Here is a 20,249-nt window from a genome sequence, read left to right as displayed (position 1 = left end):
TGCGCGCTAAGCGAAGGGTCCCGGGATCGATACCCGGCCCCGGAACAATTTTTCCTTGAAATTATTCAGCTTAGGTTATTTAGCGTCTGAATGAGATGAAGGTGATAATGAATAATAATAAATATTAAGTGAAATATTGTGAAGGAACTGGACAATAAGAAATTCAGTGCAAAGTTTCTCGTTCAGTTACAAGACGACGAAAACGCAAATATATAGTCCCATTGTAATACTAAAATCTATGAGAAAAATATTAAATTAATGGAAAATAAGGATGCCACTGACATGCCTTGCATGTCACAAACAAAACGGACGGCAAAATTGTCTTTTCCAGAAAGTTGTGTAAAACGATCATGTGTGAAGAAAGGTCACCAAAACTTCGTAAAATTCATAGAGAAATGTACAGGAAGAAAGCTTCCATCCCGAACTATAATACGTCATGGTAGTTTACTATTTTGCTACGAGTATATACAAAACAAACATATGATGATGGATGAGCGGAACAGAGAAAAATTCCGGCACCGGGATTTAAACCTGGGTTTTCAGCTCTACGTGCTGACGCTCTATCCACTAAGCCACACCGGATTCCCATCTTAATGCCGGATTTAATCCTCTCAGTTGAAGTTTCACCTCTTGGGTTCCCTCTAGTGGCCTACCCTCATGCACTGCGTCATAGATGTATGACAGTGTCACAATGCCCACACATGTGCTGAGGTGCACTCGTTATGAGTGACTAAGTGGCCAAGATCCGACGGAATAAGCGTCGTCTTAAATCACTAAGGGCCATATTCATAGACATTCTTAGCGCGGGCTTCTGGAGGTTGATCAGCTAACTAACGTTTTTCGTATTCATAAACCAGTGTCAGCGATATGATAAGATATGAATCCTGTACAAGTAATCAATCAGTCGATAGCCGGGGCTAGTTTAGCACGCTCGTAGCGCGGGCTAGCGAAATGTCTATGCATAACACCCTTAATGATTATTTTTCGCATATCATATGTTATTACGATGTACCGAAATACATATGATATTTCCGTGCAGAAATTCTGCGTAGACCCAAGAGGTGGAACTTAAACTGAAAGGACTCAATCCGAAATCGGGATGGGAATCCGGTGTGGCTTAGTGCATAGAGCGTCAGCACGTAGAGCTAAAAACACGGGTTCAAATCCTAGTGCCAGAGAGAATTTTTGTCTGTTCCACTCATCCATCATCATATGATGACGCAGAATTTCTGCACGGAAATATCATATATACTTCGGTACATCGTAATAAAACAAACATAGACCTACGAAAGGCTGAGGTAGAAAGAAAATTTGAATATCTCTAGGCGAAACTATAGATGCAGCTGGGAGGTTTATAGGTAAAAATGTCACGATACTCCCTTCTAACGAACCACATTATTTTAAATTCTGAGAAGTTCAAACATGTCATTCATTCTCAATGGTAAATCTGTCAGAATCATCATATGTCTTTTGTGGTGTGATAGAAATAAGCGCGGCATCTTGCTGTTGATGACCAATAGCCCTCCTTAAATGTCGAAAGCAGTTAAGGAAATACAGAACCATTTTCCCAGGGTGGTTCATTTAACTACTCTCGCCAATGGACTCCACAAAGTGACAGAAATAATAAGAGCATTTTATGCAGTTGTGAACCAGTTCATATCTTATATGAGATTGACATTTTTCAATTAAGGTTTTAGTCTTCTCTCATGTATCACAAATTTGAGTTGACGACTTTCGAAACACTTTATATTCACAAGTTTTCTTTTGGAAAAAATCTAAGGAAAAAAAAGTCCTTCTGTAAGGCATTTTCAAATCTTCGAAGTCTGACGTTCTATAAGCACACAAACACCAGTCTTTTCATGGTGCAATCATTTTTAGAATAAAGAGAAAGGAGAAAACATCGAATTCCAATCGTAATCAATTTCCAAAATGTGTGTACAGTACATAGGCTACGGCTTCTCAGAAAGTCGACTCTTCACTTGTAGATAAATTATGTACATAAATTATTGATATTATTCATATGGTTATCCCTAAATATGTAGATATGTAAGTAAGGTATGTAGCCTAGATATCTAAACATGTAACTCTGTAAATATGTGGATGTATGAAAATATATAGATACATGTAAATATGTAAATTCAGTCACACAATGTTATGTAAAGGGAAATAATCGTATCCAATTGTATTTCAATTTATATATCTATATAGGTATGTGCACCTTTGACTTGACTACCTACATATTTTAGGAACAACTTGTAGTCTGCATAAGTACTGTGTAACTCTGATCTCATAGAAATTTTCGCGCACGCAGCTGATAGTTTGTCAATGCATACACGTGTTTGTTATATGTTATAGTAAATATACCACTGACTTTACGTCCAAGGGTCCGAAACTGACAGGCCTGGTTATTAGTATTGCTTTTCTTGAATCTGAAAGCTCGAATGGTGATAGTGACAAGGCGAACGAGAAATACATTCAACTGTTACTAAAATGTCACTTTACTCAAAGCTTCAAAAAGTAAGAATCAATTGATTACAAATGATTTTTATATAAATAACCTGTAGGAAAATTTATGCTTGCTTTTTCACGAAAATAATTACTTACAAGAGCAGTTTATTTATACATTCCAATATAGGTATAGGAAGAATCGTAAGTAATGTTATTAATTTCAGGGGGCTATTTTTTGAGATAATTCAAACAAAAAAGTTTAATACACTTTCCTCGTTTTTCCTTCCTTTTCAAGATACAAATTGTTTTACATGAAACATTTCATAACCTATTTTGGGAAAGTGATTGATTTAATTCCCAAAATAGTTTTGTCCATTAGATGCGTAGAAATTTAATCCGAACAAATGTAACAATGTATAATTTCTTTGGAGAACAAAAAGTTACATTTGTTCGGATCAAATTTCTCCATATATTAAATGACAAAACTAAAATTCTTTCAGTCGTTTATTATCATATACACTGTTCTCTTAAATTGAGTGATCATACTGGGAATTCAGTCAATGGCTTTCCCAAAACACTCAATGAAATGAAGAATGCGTAGAATGGAGAAAAATTCTCTCCGGCACCGGGACTCGAACCCGGGTTTTCAGCTCTACCTGCTGACGCTTTATCCACTAAGTCACACCGCAAAGCGTCAGCACTTGAAGCTGAAAATCATAGTTCGATTCCTGGTGTCGAAGAGAATTTTCCCCCGTTCTACCCATTCTTCACAATTCCTGCAGAATTCCTGCACGGAAATATCATATGTACTTCGGTATATCATAGTAATACTCAATGAAGTGTTTCGTATAAAATAATTTTTATCTCGAAAAGGAAGCAAATACGAGCAATATTGCATTAAGCCTTTTTTTCTTGAAATATCTCAGGGAATAAAACCCTGAAATTAATGACATTACTTACAGTTCACCCTGTATTTCTTTTGGGAAAATACATAATTTTATTAAGAAAATGCCATAAACACTATAACATGCCCCACTTACTAACAACGAATTTCACACAACCAAACTTTCTACTTAGGCCTAAATGTATATTTTCTATATATAGCCAAAGTCTTCCTCAACTTTTTTCTCTCCCCACATACATCTTTAGAGAATTCTTACCTCCTTCAATATCAGTTGTTACTATACGTTGGAGTGGTAGAATATAGGTCTATACACTATAATAAGCCTACTATAAGTGTTTGGTCACAGGGATAAAGATTTTGTATACAACTTCGTATATTTTTCTCCACATCATGTGTCTATTATGTGATACGAACATATTGTATTTAGTTTTATCGGTTTACAATTACCATATCAGAGATCACCATGCTTTAGATTTCATATTGACAGACGAATGAAGGAAATTTTCTGTTGTTCTTACCGTTGACCCATCTCTTCATTTTATGCCTTGGGCCGAGATAGCCCTCTCTTCATACGTTGCTCATCATTGCAGTTCAAATCTTCAAGCCACTTTTCTTAAATTTTACTATTACTTTCTGAGGACTCATTCAAAACGTTGTTTAACTTATCACAAAATAAGCCTGTCGGAAACTACATAAATTGTGAACAACCTCACCTTGACTTGCATTTTATTGATTCATTCCTGCAAAACGATATGTTACTGTCTGGGTAGTCAACAGTGATGAATGAATGATCTCACACGTTACGCGCAATGATCTGCATCGATTGTGTAGCCCAATAGTTAATATTCTTTTTATTTTCATTCTTTTCCATACCTTTGTGTCCACCAGTCAAAGTTCAATGTTTCAGAAGCAAATGACATTCGAGAGAACAAGAATCAAGTTCCAATACGTGTGGAGGAAGGTTAAAAGTGACGAAATTTTCTGCACAAAAATAATCTATTCAAATGGTATTTGTGAAATGCTAGATCAGGCCTGCAGAACTGTAGCTCTTGAGAGCGACTGCTTTCCTCCTCTTTCTTACAACACCCACCTTTTCTACCTGTGCGGTCACGGCGTTCTAGTTACGCTCGGCTGCATCAACATTCATTCTCGGGGCGGAAGTCGATCATCCCCAATAGAAGTGGAGTGAGGCTGACGTCATAGTTCCCCTACTTGCGAGTTCTGCAGGCCTGTGCTAGATGATGAAAAATAAAGTTCTTGGGAATAAAGAATGTCAAAAAATAAATAAAAAATTTCGAATAGTTTCCGAAATAATTACAGTTGAAAAATTTTAGTATACAATGACAATTATCGAGTATAGCAGTCTTCCTTTACCTACCCATAGGTCTTGACTCTGGAGGGGGTTATATTTTGTAAACTAACGCCTCCCTTTGATGATCGAATGTACCAGAAGACAATTTATATCACTAAACTTAAGAATAAACCCCTGTGATGGCTGTGTGATCACAGGCTTCGGTCTAGGGACACAGAGTAACCAGTATGAAGTTTAGATTACACAGAGCATAAATGACGTCATTACCGTGTGGAGAGATGACTGCAACAGCACAGGTGGGTCCGTAATGTTCATTACCGTTGTGTCTATTGCAACTTGGCTGCGGTACGCGTAACAGGCTTCGGCGCAGAGACACCTGACTGAAGGTTACAACTCACGTTAATACTTTAATGGTAGACATTTATTATCTACACTAGGAATGTACTGTATATACTGCATCTGTAGAGGGTGAAATATATTTTGTGCCGTACTGTGACGGACTGTTTATATGTTGAGACACGAAGTAACGGCGCGCTCCATCTCCCTCTCCACTCGACCAACACAACACTATCTACCGTGCGTTCTGAACTTCATGCGTTTCTGTGCCCAGGACCTAGTGACCACTAGGCAGAGCATTTTTGTTCCCAAACGTAGTTTCGTGTGGTAGCTACATCTGTTACGTCCCGTGGATGCGTAAGCAAGGCCGAACTGCAAGCAGGTACGCATGGGGTCATTAAATAATAAAGATGTAATGTATTGTAAATATGCCACTGCAACTCACATGACGCAGAAACAACATTCTCTTAGTTTAAACAAATGTTATGTGATGTTCGTAAAAGATTTGCATTTCATAATCTTAGAATATATATTTTCGTTCACTGCAACGGGATAGGTTTTGATAAACGAATTGTTTGTATATATTGTGTAAAATACAAATATTGATAATTTTTATACTGATTTTTGTTATTATTTTGTCGCTGTAACGTCATGTGACGTAGGAAGAACATTCTCTTAGCTTCAACAAAGTTTTACTGGCAGTTATAGAAAAGATATGAATTTCATAATCTCAGAATATGCTATATATGTTTTAGTTCAGCGTAACGGAGTTGAATGGTAAATCAATTTACATTTAAATTCCAATGTATTAATGAACAGAGCAAATTGCACTACCTTATGTTGCATTTTTAAAGTTTATTATTAGCCTCTGTTTGTAGTATTCTTAATTAGTTATTAAACATATGACAATTAGTACTTGATACTGTCTTTTATCTAGTAAACTTTTAACTTTTTATTATGTAATCTGATAAATATCTACATTGTTTTTATAATTCAATTTTTATTTTGTATATCTATGAAATGTATTGCAGTAAGATTGTAACATTTGACAATATCTATAGTGAAGTTTTTTATTCAATGACAATAAAGATTATTATTATTATTATTATTATTATTATTATTATTATTATTATTATTATTATTTTTAATGAATTAATTGAATATATTCTATATAGGCTAGAGTATTTACAGTTAAGGTGCATCATGTTTACTATTATATTCTATAATTTATATTGTATACCATAATATATAGGCTATATAGTATATATTATAGAGCATAATAGTAAACATTATACACATTAACTGTAAGTACTCCATATATAATATATTCAATTAATTCATTTAACGAAATCAACTCCGTTACGGTGAAAAAGAACATATATTCTGAGATTATGAAATTCATATCTTTTACTATAAGTGCCTGTAAAATTTTGTTTAAGCTAAGAAAATGTTCTTACTACGTCACATGACGTTACAGGGACAAAATAATAAAAAAAAAAATCAATATACAAATTATCAATATTTATATTTTACACAATATATACAAATAATTCGTTTATCAATACCTATCCCGTTGCAGTGAACGAAAATATATATATATTCTGGTGTAATGAAATGCAAATCTTTCACGAACATCACATAACTTTTGTTTAGACTAAGAGAATGTTGTTTCTAAGTCACATGAGTTGCAGTGGCATATTTACAATACATTACATCATTATTGTTTAATGGCCTCATGCGTACCTTGCTTACGTATCCACGTGACGTAACAGATGTAGCTACTCGATCCTCTGTACGTTTGGGAATGAAAATGCGTCGCCTAGCGATGTCACATTCTGCCGGACATAGAAGCGGTCCCGGTTCGAGTTCCGATCAGGCCTGGGATTTTTCATGCTTGTGGCGGACAAGGTCGCAGCACCACATGCTGCTGCTAGGAAATACGAAGCACGATATTCAGGTTGAAGACATCAAGGGTGGAGCATTTTTAGCACTCCATAGGAATTTGAGAGACTCAGATTTATTAGACTGTTATGCAGAATATAGACGTAATATTACAAAGATCCAAATGGGAAGAAAACTATCATTTTCTGGATTGTATACAAAAGGCATTTTCTATGATCTCAGAATTAAGACATATTACTGTCGTATTACAGAAATTAGCTTTAAAACTTTAATCTATTTCATATACCCTCATTACATTCGTGGCTGCTTTCTATAAGATAGGTGAACATTTATTTGCCACTGTTGCCGTAGTCTCCACTCTTCTTCTAAGTACAAAGCAGACGAGAGGTAGGCTACTCTACAATATCATTTGCTTTTTCTGTCCTGAACAGGAAATATTGCAAGTCTACTAACTTACATAATTTCGCAGTTAAGGTGCTGGCAATCTTTGAATCCACATATGTCTGCCAACATTTTATTTCTAAAATGAACCTGAAAAATATTACGCGTACACTTCTAACAGCTTATCATCTCGTAACTGCTTTACTTACACGTAATAATGGTATTAATCCTAGTATAGACAGACTCGTCCTGACCAAACAGTAGCCTATGGGCGATCTAGAGCTTGTAAGTGATTATGTATTTGATTGACTTGAAATGTTTAATGTAATGGCATGCCGCATTAGTTTTCTACAGTCCTAAGCGGAAGAAAAGCCAAATTCATTTGATGTAAACATGTCGGAAATATTATGGAAGGAGTGAACTGCATCACATTTACCTCCCCTCCGTTATGTCCATTCATGGCTAGGCTGAATGTTCAACATACTGTATAAAATTAAGTGTATTCTCTTGAGTTACTGTTTGACTTGCAAATAAAATCTTCGGTCTAACTGGTATGTTTCTACTGTCTTCTTCCGCTGTAAAATTTAATTTAACCTTGTCGAGATTTGATGGATCTTCAGACAGTCAGCTAATGACGCATTGTAACTATTTTCTTCGCCATTAAAAGTTCATAGCCCACAGTGAGGTATGAACCGGGTGAAACGACATATAGTGACAAGCATTGTGACTGCCTCACCATCGACGACGACTGAAATTTTAATGCCATGAATAATTTTCGTCGTACAATGACGGCTTTGTATTTCGCCTGTAGTGTTCGATTGTGTTTCTTGCATGAGTAGGACGTTACAAGCTTTCCAGATATATATGCAAATATTCAATTCTGAAGGAGAGAACAGTTTAAAATTAGGGCTCTAGTTTTAATTGTATAGATGGTAGAAATTAATTCCTGGGAGCATTTAGTGCGTTCACAGCCTCCCCGCCTAGCTCAAGAGAAGCACCCACCAGGGGCACGGAGGCGGTGGGGATGGCACCGACGTAGGGATCGGTGGCGGCGGCGGCATGTTTGGGCACGAACAATGATCTCAGCCTGCTGTAGTGTGACCGCCCCATGCTCCCACCCCCTCTTTAACCCTTTTGCAGCCACGAATTGCTTCGTCTACAAGTCCCCACCTCCGTGAACAAACTTGCTAGAATATCGTGTAGGAATTCTCATGGGAGCCAAACTCCTCCTACCAACTTTCATGAGCTTTTGAGTAAAGTGGGGAGGTGAAGCAATGTAACAGCCTACATTTGTGAGACGTTGCCTTCACTCTGTTGTGTAATGGTTGTGATCATCGTACCAGAAAATCTTCGTTATCAAAATTTAAATTAATTTGAAATGCATTTATTTTAATAAAATCATAATAATGTGCCAGAACCATCATCTGCCTTCAATATAATGAACATTTGGCTCTCCGTCCCCAGTCTTGTATTATTAACTAGCATTAAGATTCTGGTAATGAAGTCAGCTTCTTACGAGTTCAACTTAACACAATACAGCCTAAAAACAACACAGAGGACATAGCTTCCTCAGGCCTGACAGGATAGTATACTGAACCATATTCCATACATAATTATGATATGAGATGTGTGTTTGTGCAGAGATCCGAAATATAGTACAATATACCTGCATTTGTGTCCTAATTGTAACCTGCAGAATTTTATCAGCATTTTTCCACATGCCAGTGATTTATTTTTTGAATTGTAGACCTTCATTGAACTTTAAAAATACAACAACAAATATCTCAGGGCTCAGGAGATTAGATCTAAATCTCATATTCCATGTAACACAAAGAAATCACCTTCTAATCAGGAATTGACTCTGGTCGCGCTGGATTTATGACAGAAATATTACAAACATTATTATTATTATTATTATTATTATTATTATTATTATTATTATTAGGGACCGGATTTTTATGTAATTGCATATTATATTCCTTTCAACCTAACCATATGAATAACAAATATTTGCGAATCTTGTAATTACCATTAATATAATCAAATTTGATACTAAATATTTTTACATATTTACCCCACATTACTTATTATGGCTTGATATTACGAGTACATAAATCTACATACGAGTATTTAGAGGATTTATTCATTTTTACTTCTCTAAAAGGAAAAAAAAAAAGTTTACAATTTGAAATACACAGATTTAAAAAGCCTTTTTACCTACCAAGAAAATATATATTTCGGCACGAAACATAACGTCCTTAGTTCCAGGCAAACAACAGTTTGTAAATGCCTATAGTTTGAGGTTTTAGTAGGTACTTTGTTCCTTACAGGAAGGAGCTAAAATGCATGTGTCCCACATCTCCTCTTATTTTCTCCTAATCCAGTAAAGCGAAACAGAGCTTGCAGTACTGTTGTGTCATTCATTTCACTCAGTTCTCTATTTTTAGTACTTACAGTATAAAGCGCAAGTGAGTTTATCTACTGGTTTTTAACTAACTAAAATGTCCCCTGTATCTTCAATCCTAACGACAAAAAATAAAATCATGGATTGCGATGGACGAAGGTTTCATTACAGATGCAAAAATTGCAATGTGTCAAGTATGCGGTAAAAAAGTCGGGTGCTCTATGAAATCACAACGGGGGAATCTTACCTATCCTATACCTGCCAGATATTGATATTAAATATTTTCATGATTTTACATATTTTGGTACATAGGCCTATTCAGCTTATTTTTCTTACATAAATATGTACATATTTCACATCTTGATATTACATTCAAATCCGGTCGCTAATTATTATTATTATTATTATTATTATTATTATTATTATTATTATTATTATTCATTTTTCTGCCAAAATTATCATTTGACACTTGTGCACCAGAAATTCACACCATATTTTACGTAACATCTGAAGAATAAAATGATTTCTTGGAGGATAATTTTTGAACACAATCAAATCGAAATAAACTTTGTTCCTAGCCTTATCACAGAATGTATTATTTTTATGATGATGATGATTATTATTACTAGGGCCAGGAAGTTCTTGCATTTGCATATATTTTTCCATTCCCTTTATTAATTGTGATTAATTTCCTTCACGAATCATAAACATTTAAGCTTATCAAAACAAATTTTATGTTGTATATATTTGCATATTTTGGCTTTTATATAAATGCATAGTACAGAATGGGTTAAAATTCGCTTTCCCCACACACTTCCTTACATTTAATTACATTCAATTTAATTTTCACTACACATTCCGTTACAGATTTTGTTCAAAATGGAGACCCTGTTTCTCGATACACAAGGTGTTCTTAATTTGCCTCTACCAATGTTGTAGCACAAAAATACGTTACTCTGTGGTTAATTTGCGATCCATTGCAAAAAAAAACTAGCAGTTATTGCATAGAGACGCAATCCAACATAATCAAACAAAACAACAATAACAAAACATGGCATCGGAAAAGCAGTTGACTCACGAACATGGCTGTCAACGCAACACTTGCTACATCAGCTATTCATTTATCCAAGTTATGACATCTGTATAATGTGTACAAGTATGAAACCTAAGATCGGATATTGGGGAAAGTGACTTTTGACCCACCTTGAATTTCATGATATTTATATTATTGTGGAATGTTTTCGCGTTTAAGCTCATTAAAGCTGATTTTACGTTGCATAAAAGTGCACAGTTTGGATTTTTAAAATAACAGTATCGCGTTCTGTTTTTGAAAACTAGAATTGAGTGAAATTATTATAATTATTTCAAAAAAGTATTGAGCGAATCTCACAGCACAGTAGTGTGTCGCTTTCAACAATATATGTAAGTTAAATCTCATTTAGTTTGACCTATGATGTTATTACATTTATTATTATTATTATTATTGCTATTATTATTATTGTTTTATTATTATTGTTATTACTATTTATCAGTGGCCTCAAGAAATAGTTATTGTTCTTTAAGGTTTTTAAAGGCATAATTGAATGCATATTTAGTACGTTTTGAAGGAATGAACTTTTTTACTATATAATCATCATCATCATCATCATCACATTATCATTGTCACATTGGTATGATTGTAACCCATATACATCTGCAATCTGGAATTGAATTGCAACGACACTGAATCGGCTAAATTAGAATGTATCCTATGTAAATTTATATCGTTTTATTCGTGTGGACTTCTGATCATAACTCCAAGAATAGTTGTGAGAAAAAATGTGATCGTTTCAAGTGTCGCAGTTTAGCCTAAGTTTTAGATGTTAAGGTCTTGATGTCCTGCTTTTGCCAAGGATTCGTTTAGATAATATGACCTGTGAATCTTGTATGTAGGCCTATAGTCACCGACGTAGTTCTGTCGGCCGAGGCGCTTGCCTGCCGATCCAGAGTTTCGCTCGGTGGTGGGTTTCGATTCCCGCCTGGACTGATTACAAGGTTGGGTTTTTTCCGAGGTTTCCCCAACCGTAAGGCTAATCACGAAATCTATGGCGAATTCTTGTCTTCATCTCGCAAAATACCATGTCGCTCTCACTAATCTCATCAATGCTAAGTAACCGAGTAGTTGATAGAGCGTCGTTAAATAACCAACTATAGGCATCCAACAAGGGAAACTCAGTGCGCAGAAGCCAACGGGCGTGACTGTCTCGCACAGATGACGTATGCTCCCGTTCCCAGCATGCTCTCAAGCCTACTGCAGGGGGTAAGAGGGGTATAGCATTCGCGACGCGAGGAGTTCGAGCAAGGTTTGCTCGTAGGATACCTATAAAAAATCTTGTATAAACAACGTTAGCTTTGCTGTTGCTACGAAAGACATGAGAAGTCACAATCTTTCCTTCAACAGTAATTCCTGATCTCTTTACCTTGTCTTGAGATGCTTTAGAACTACAAAATAATGTAGCAAAAAATTTGATCCATTCAATTTAAAAATTTGCAGTTCAAAAACAGTTATTTACCATAATTACTATCATTGTCACTAATATTGCTGCATTATTATACCAACTCTTATGCGAACCATTGACTAGTTAATCACTTCTGGATAGCACATTAACATTAATAATAATAAATAAGACACCTCTGATTGAGGTTCTGGCTGATATGTACATGTTTTATCAGGCAGTACAGTTGTCAAAAAAAAAAAGTGGCCGCACTCGTGATCAGCAAATATTTTCAAAGTCCACTTCGGGTCACGGCGATGTTACACGATGCATGTGCTTGTACAAGCAGTTCCGAAACTATGAAAGTGTTCCGTATCTGCGTCTCGTAGACCAGCGGTAGAGTGCTTGTTTAATGATTCAAAGGTTGTGGGTTCGGGCCTTCTTCAAGTTTTCATTTTATTTTTTAATCCTTCTTTAGCGATGTAAATTATATACAAATTATCAATTATATTCAGTTGTCGTTCTTTATGGATATCACGTTATTTATATTTTGTTATCGCTCTTTAGAGATATGAATAAAATTCAAGTCATCATTTGTATTCTGTTATCGTTTTATAACGATATGAATAATAATAATAATAATAATAATAATAATAATAATAATAATTATTATTATTATTATTATTATTGTATCTCCAATGGGAGTTTGCCCTATTTTACATATGTATGTTAGGGCTATAATTTTATACACAAAAAAAGATATGCATAAAGAGAAATGGAAAAGAAAATTAAATTAGCTTACGCGATGTAAACAAAACATAAACAATTCGTAAATTAGGCATTCCGATTGCAAAACAAATATCAGGTATCAATTTGAAACATACAAAAACATTAACAACACACATACGTAACACTTCCATAACACAAATATGCAGCTTCCCGTACCATACATCATAAATTAATATACAATAGTCACAAACACAATCAAACTATAATTACGACATTGCGACGACATCAAGCATCCCATAACTGACTCACATACATAACAAATCAAGCATCCGTTACAACACATACACTTCAACATACTAACCACACTTTTAAAAGTTACAAATTTGGCCCCAAGAAGAATAAATAGGACACTGTTTACTAATTACTATTCTTCTACAATTTCTTAAATACATCTGTAATAAATCTGTGAAATTCCGATATGAATAATATTCACTTTTTTTTATATTCCGTTATCGTTCTATAGCGATATAAATAATATTCAAGTTACCATTTATATTCTGTTTTCCTTCATTAGCATTATAAAATAATATTCAACTTATTTATATTGTTATCGTTCTTTCCCAATATAAATAATCTGTATTTTATGTAAGTAATTATTATAACACAATTAAAAATCTTTCTTTGTAAAATAGGTTATTTTATTTAGATAATTAAATACGTATTATATAATATATTAATTAAAGAAACCTATATTTATCATTCATATTCTATTATCGTTCTTTAGTGATACTGTATAATTAATATTCAAGTTATTTATATTGTAATCGTTCTTTAGCGATATAAATAACATAAATTTAATATTAGGTTTGGAAAAATCCAGTTGCATAATACTGCTATTAGTTTTTCTTTTTGTATTATTACATTATACTATCTTGAACCACAATAAAATGAAAAGGAGTAACGAGGAATTGAACCTGAGACGTTGACATCTAAATTCCGACGTTCGTCCGCTGAGCTACGAGGGCAAAAGTGTGGAAACATTTTCGGAAAAATTGGCCCAATCACACTCTAAGATTTTCTGATGATTCGTAGAAGCTAGTCCAGGATGCGGGGGGGGGGGCAAAGGCTAATTGGGATTTCCCGGTCTCTGATCGGGTCAAACATTCTGATAGAACTAATATTTAACCCTTGCCGTGACTTTCAGTGAAGTCCGGAAGGCCCAATTAGTCAAATCCACTCTCCTCATCTCCACGCTTGGGCCCCCTGGAATCTAATAAGATGCGAAAGAGATAGGGTGTGCGGAAAGCAATGGGATGTTACCGCATTTAGGCCAAGAAAAACTGCAAACATGAACAAAGGAAGCTTTAATAGAAGAAGAAGGATCTTCTGCGGACCTCTGGAAAAAGAACTAAGGAAGAGACTGGTTAAGTGCTTTGTGTGGAGTGTGGCATTGTATGGGGAAGGAACATGGGCATTACGACGAAATGAAGAGAAACGAATTGAAGCATTTGAAATGTGGATGTGGAGAAGAACGGTGCGTGTGAAGTGGACAGACAGAATAAGAAATAAAATTGTGTTTGAAAAAGTGAGTGAAGAAAGAATGATGCTGAAACTGATTAGAAAGAGAAAAAGGAATTGGTTGGGTCTCTGGTTGAAAAGAATAATAGACGACATCAGGATATGTGGACCATATGCGGAGACTAAGAGGAAGGCAGAAAATAGGAAAGGTTGGAGATTGCTGGGTTTGCAATGAAAGACCTGCTCATGGACAGAACACTTATGTATGTATGTTCAGAATGCCTGGAATATTGTGTCTAAGAACAGATGCTATTTGCAAAGACTAGTCAATTCCAAGCCCACTCGAATGCAAGATGATCGAGATAAGAGGAAGATAGACTAAATATTGAATTGTGGCTTTTTGTTTTGTTTTTTGAATGCTTAATTGTTTGAATGTTTTAAGGCCGACGCCAGTAAATTTGTTTTGTTTATGCCACGAAAGATATTTTTATTGAGAATAAAATCTTTTTTCTTTCCATTTGCAGCCACAATATCATAATGATAAAGTCATGGCATAATATATTAATGAACCTGATGTTAATTACTAAAATAATCGTAAAAAAGAAAGGAGCCATTATGTATAGTTTGTCTCTCTCAAAAACAGAACAAACAAGAACATAAAAAGCACGAGGTTGTAGTCGAACGCAGGACCTCACGAATAAGAGGCCGGAACGCTACCATTACGCTATCGAATAACACAAAGAATACTTCAATTATAACTGTGGATATCACGCAACGTGGTCCAATAACATGTAACATCGCCTGTCTCCGAATTGTAGCGAAGATACCCGAAGGAAACTTTGTTTTGCGGAGAGCGGCCACTTTTTCTTTTGACAACTGTACATGTCACTTGACGATATGTGTCAGAGGATGAACAATTGTTTGTATGCATCTGAAGTCTGATCATTGGAATATGTACTCGTAGCTAATCGGCGATTGTATGCAACGGAGGGGGAAAAAGGGCCTAGTTGTATCATGAATGATGTTTTATTGGTGTCACTTGTGAGGTTCAAACCTGTCTTCGAACAGTTGACTGAACAACAACAACAATAAATAAGTTATCAGTATTCAATAAATTATTATTACCATTATTTTTTATTATGTTTTGGTTTTTCCCCTGATCAAAAGTAAATATTTTCAGTACACATAAATAAGTACGCCTAAACCTTACAAAATGCCAAAACTGAAACACCCATAAGTTAGACGAAATATATTTTATTATCGGAAATTGACACCATATTTGATCGACCATTCTGAAGCTTAAATGATACCTTATATTGTACTTTGTGAAGAATATTTCCCGGTGAAACGCAGTGGTGGCTGAGTGTTCAGGAATTCAGGCCATCACGTAGAACGTACGGGTTCGAGTTCCGGTAACACTTCAGATTTTCATTGAAAAATCCATAGTAGTTACGCTTGTGCCGGACAAGGTCGCAGTTGGGGTTTTTCTCGGGGTTCTCCCGTTTCCCCACAATAGACATGTACATCACTCCATCACCATTTCTCCACTTCGTCATCATTACATAGCTTCCCTCGAACGTCGGATGACGACGCACGGAGGGGGGTTGCCTGCTCGAAGTCTGAGTACGTAACCAACATTAGTGTAATCAGCCGGTGTGGATTTGGGAATGCGGATAGCTTGATAGTTAATGTAATTGATCTTGAAAGGTCGTAGTGTTGTGTCGTAGTCCTCCCTACTGAAATTCCATACTGTAGGTTATCATCGGACCCAAATAAATTCATTCGTCTTTGTCATATAAAGTATTAATATCATTATTATTATTATTATTATTATTATTATTATTATTATTATTATTATTATTATTATTATTATTATTATTATTATTTGATGGTAGAGACTGGATTAATCTTGCTCAGGATAGGGACCAATGGCGGGCTTATGTGAGGGCGGCAATGAACCTCCGGGTTCCTTAAAAGCCAGTAAGTAAGTAAGTAAGTATGTATTATTATTATTATTATTATTATTAGTATTCTTATTATTATTAGTATTCTTATTATTATAATGCTTATTACTGTATTACTATTACTACTACTTCTATTACTACTACTACTATTACTACCACTACTACTACCACTATTACTACCACCACTACTACTACTATTACTACTATTACTATTACTACTACTACTACTACCACTACCACCACCACTACTACTACTACTACTACTACTACTACTACTATTACTACTACTACAATTACTACTACTATTACTACTACCACTACCATCACCACTACTACTACTACTGCTACAATTACTACTACTATTACTACTACCACTACCACCACCACTACTACTATTACTACATAACTACTACTATTACTAATACTACTATTACTACTGTTAGTACTACATAACATACTCGTGTTTGGCTGTTAATATACAGGTCAAAATTCTCAACCAATAACGACCAAACTTTCACAAGTAAAGTGAATGTCCAGTCACGTGGTTAAAATGGTGTAAGATTAGTGTAGTGGTAATGCACCACAAATACCAATGGATCAACTTCTTGATTATGTTAATTTGGTATGAACCAACCTATTTAATAGTACAGAAAGTACACAAATAGCCTATCGGAAATTCTTAAACATGTTTTACAATGATGCAGTACGCACCACTGTTTCAAGTAGTTCTTACTTTAACTTTCTTTAGAAGGAAAATATACTTGACTGTCGGTTACGTGTCTTAAAATAATTCTGTCCGTGTCTTAGGAGGTTTCAGACAAAATTTGGTGTGCATTTCTCTTCCATGTAAAAATTGAGAGATAGCAGAATGTATTCTTAACATTTGTCCAATTGAATGTTCATTTATTTTGGTTACTTAACAAAACTATATTAACTACTAGGTCCTTTTCCATATTTCTACATATATTTATACTTATTATTTACATTTATTTACGCTCATATTTACATCCATACATATTTTTTAAAAAATCATTTTCATATCATTTAGAAATCATATTTTAACAACGTATCACATTATACCTCACAACAGATGCCTCGAAATGACTGGCGCAGACATTGAGCATTTATATTTATTATTTGGGCTACATTTAGTATTATACTGAAATTATCCTTATATCACCATTAAAATAGGTAATTCTCTAGAGTTTCAATGGCTACAGATTTCCTGAAAATTTGAAACAATTTGAATAACAAAGTATATACCGGTAAAACTAAATAGAAATATTTTCATATGGAATACTTAATAAATTTTACTACTAGGTTATTTTAGCGTCGACGGAATTTGTGATAGCAAAATAGTCATATTATTTGGCACCTTGAGGCCGAAAGTTCGCCATGGAATTGTCTGGCATTCGTCTTAAACTAGGTAAAAAGTTAGGAAAAATCCAGCAAGGTTAACTGTTCGAGTGGGAATCGAACCCACGCCAGAACTCTGCCTTATATCACCAAGGAAACGCGCCTTACTTACTTACTTACTCACTTACTTACTTACTTACTCACTTACTTGCTGGCTTTTAAGGAACCCGGAGGTTCATTTCCGCCCTCACATAAGTCCGCCATTGGTCCCTATCCTGAGCAAGATTAATCCAGTCTCTATCATCATTTCCCACCTCCTTCAAATCCATTTTAATATTATCTTCCCATCTACGTCTCGGCCTCCTCAGAGGTCTTTTTCCCTCTGGCCTCCCAACTAACACTCTATATGCATTTCTGGATTCGCCCATACGTGCTACATGCCCTGCCCATCTCAAACGTCTGGATTTAATGTTCCTAATTATGTCAAGTGAAGATTACAATGCGTGCAATTCTGTGTTGTATAACTTTCTCCATTCTCCTGTAACTTCATACCTCTTAGCCCCAAATATTTTCCTAAGCACCTTATTCTCAAACACCCTTAACCTATGTTCCTCTCTCAAAGTGAGAGTCCAAGTTTCACAACCATATAGAACAACCGGTAATATAACTGTTTTATAAATTCTAACTTTCAGATTTTTTGACAGCAGACTGGATGATAAAAGCTTCTCAACTGAATAATAACATACATTTCCCATATTTATTTTGTGTTTAATTTCCTCCCGAGTATCATTTATATTTGTTACTGTTGCTCCAAGATATTTGAATTTTTCCACTTTTTCAAAGGATAAATTTCCATTTTCATATTTCCATTTCGTACAATATACTCGTCACGAGACATAATCATGTAAGGAAACGCGCCTAACATCTGAAATATGCTGGTGGCTGTTATACTGTACCCAGTATCTGTAATACCATATTATCGTCACTGCTTTAAAGAACACACGACGAACACAACGATGGATTCTGAAAGGCCAATACTCCTCCGAGAAACTAAAATAAGTTGACTGTATTCGTAGCGGAAGACTCTACAATTGGGAGAACTTTCCATACAAAAAATCAAGTCTAATTTGGTGAGATTTCTCATTTAGGAAGTTGGTTAATTTGTAAGCGGATGTATACAAGGCAGATTTCGTGATTCTATCCTTTGTCTCTTGTGCTTGTAAGTTCATGAAACAATGAGCAAGCGATCTTGTATTCTACGGCAGTACAACTTCACAATCGATATCTCTTTTGCATTCATTGTGACTCAGACGAGTTAAATATCCATGAAAGAACGTGAGCAGAACAATCGTCGATTACAAGCCTGCTTGATTCGTGGAAACAAAAACGAAATCAAAGTGATGTGAAACAAAAGGACTGGACATATTGAAAGCGACACAAACAGTAGGATAGAAAGAGCATGAAACAATAAAGTTTTCAGCTACTTCTGTTCAAAATTCTTCTCATTGACAGCACACGTTCAGCAAATTAGAGCTACGAGTAAAGTGACATGAAGTATGTAATGCTGTGCTATAAAAAGTTAACGTTAAAGACTACATAAATCTACTGTACGTGTAACTAAACTTTACACAGCACTATATGCAATAATTTTTTTTTTAATTTGGACATATCACTAATCTTCTATCTCGTGTTCTTATCAATTTATACAGGGTACTACTGTATAATAAAGATTCATAGTGTAATTCTTTCACACGCTCATTCTATTTTATAATACCGGTAATTCATTTCATAATTCATGAATTAATAAATTGACAGAATAATTTATTATCTTGTTTTATCAATTGATTCATAATAAATATAAAGAGAATAGGTATACTGAAATACTACAAAATATACATGTTGAGAATTTGTTTTGTTTCTTTTTCTTTCTTTCTTTCTCTGTTTCTATTTTCTTTTCCTTTTTTCTTTCTTTCTTTCTTTAGTTCTTTCTTTCTTTCTTTCTTTCTTTCTTTCTTTCTTTCTTTCTTTCTTTCTTTCTTTCTTTCTTTCTTTCTTTCTTTCCGATTTCTTCACCCTGCCTTGGTTCTCCGTCGTATCCATTACGGGCACAAATTGACAAAGCGATTTTCTCATGGACAACTGATACTGTAGTTCTGTCGCTTATAATTCATGAAAAGTGATAATGAAGTGTTAATTAGTATTGAGAAAAGGCTGGCTGTGGCCCTTTGAAATTGGTACTTTACATAACAAATTAATTGTAAATAGAATCTTGTTATTTAATAAATTAGATCATTTTGATTCACTATATCATTTTCTTTTATCTATAGATTATCATCGTGGATAATAATAATAATAATAATAATAATAATAATAATAATAATAATAATAATAATAATGTCGCCATCATCATAGGACTAAGTTTCACAGCCAGATCCCTCTCCTTTTAAAATTCGTCTTGTCATTTGCTCTTTGGCCTTCAAGTGAACTTCTCTCTTTAGACTCATAACATAATACGTTTCCT

Source organism: Periplaneta americana, chromosome 16 (genome assembly GCF_040183065.1).
Source record: "Periplaneta americana isolate PAMFEO1 chromosome 16, P.americana_PAMFEO1_priV1, whole genome shotgun sequence".
Lineage (NCBI taxonomy): Eukaryota > Metazoa > Arthropoda > Insecta > Blattodea > Blattidae > Periplaneta > Periplaneta americana.
This window is presented reverse-complemented; position numbering follows the sequence as displayed.